The following is a 1,819-nucleotide window of genomic DNA, read 5'->3' on the forward strand; positions in this document are numbered from 1 at the left end:
TGTATTATACCTTTTATCATTTCCGTTTTGTCATTCTACTCTATGTATTATACCTTTTATCATTTCCGTTTTGTCATTGTACTCTATGTATTATACCTTTTATCATTTCCGTTATGTTATTGTACTCTATGTATTATATCTTTTATCATTTCCGTTTTATCATTGTACTCTATGTATTATACTTTTATCATTTCCGTTTTGTCATTGTACTCTATGTATTATACCTTTTTTTTCATTTCTGTTTTGTCTTTGTACTCTATGTATTTTACCTTTTTTTCATTTCCGTTTTGTCATTCTACTCTATGTATTTTACATTTTATCATTTCCGTTTTGTCGTTGTACTCTATGTATTATACCTTTCATTTTTTCCCGTTTTGTCATTGTTCTTTATGTATTATACCTTTTTTTCATTACCGTTTTGTCTTTGTACTCTATGTATTATACCTTTTATCATTTCCGTTTTGTCATTGTACTCTATGTATTATACCTTTTATCATTTCCGTTTTATCATTGTACTCCATGTATTATACCTTTTTTCATTTCCGTTTTGTCATTGTTCTCTATGTATTATACCTTTTATCATTTCCGTTTTATCATTGTACTCCATGTATTATACCTTTTATCATTTCCGTTTTGTCATTGTTCTTTATGTATTATACCTTTTTTCATTTCCGTTTTGTCATTGTTCTCTATGTATTATACCTTTGATCATTTCCGTTTTGTCATTGTACTCGATGTATTATACCTTTTTATCATTTCCGTTTTGTCATTGTACTCTATGTATTATACCTTTTTATCATTTCCGTTTTGTCATTGTACTCTATGTATTATACCTTTTATCATTTCCGTTTTGTCATTGTACTCCATGTATTATACCTTTTTTTCATTTCCGTTTTGTCATCGTACTCTATGTATTATAACTTTTATCATTTCCGTTTTGTTAAGTTACTCTATGTATTATACCTTTTAACATTTCCGTTTTGTCATTGTAATCTATGTATTATACCTTTTATCATTTCCGTTTTGTCATTGTATTCCATGTATTATACCTTTTATCATTTCCGTTTTTTCATTGTACTCTTTTTATTATACCTTTAATCATTTCTGTTTTGTCATTGTACTCTTTGTATTATACCTGTTACCATTTCCGTTTTGTTATTCGACTCTATGTTGTATAGCGTTTTATCATATACCTTTTTTAGCTCACCTGGCCCGAGGGGCCAAGTGAGATTTTCCCATCACTTTGCGTCCGTCGTCCGTCGTCCGTCATCGTCGTCGTCGTCGTCGTCCGTCGTCGTTAACTTTTACAAATATCTTCTCCTCTGAAACTACTGGACTAAATTAAACCAAACTTGGCCACAATCATCATTGAGGTATCTAGTTTAAAAAATGTGTAGCGTGACCCGGCCAACCAACCAAGATGGCCGCCATGGCTAAAAATAGAACATAGGGGTAAAATGCAGTTTTTGGCTTATAACTCAAAAACCAAAGCATTTAGAGCAAATCTGACATGGGGTAAGATTGTTTATCAGGTCAAGATCTTTCTGCCCTCAAATTTTCAGATGAATCCGACAACCCGTTGTTGGGTTGCTGCCCCTGAATTGGTAATTTTAGGGATTTTTTGCTGCTTTTGGTTATTATCTTGAATATTATTATAGATAGAGATAAACTGTAAACAGCGATAATGTTAAGCAAAGTTAGATTTACAAATAAGTCAAATGACCAAAATGGTCAGTTGACCCCTTTAGGAGTTATTGACCTTTATAGTCAATTTTTAACCGTTTTTCGTAAATCTTAGAAATCTTTTACAAAAATTTTC

This window comes from Mytilus galloprovincialis, chromosome 5, assembly GCF_965363235.1.
Source record: "Mytilus galloprovincialis chromosome 5, xbMytGall1.hap1.1, whole genome shotgun sequence".
Classification (NCBI taxonomy): Eukaryota; Metazoa; Mollusca; class Bivalvia; order Mytilida; family Mytilidae; genus Mytilus; species Mytilus galloprovincialis.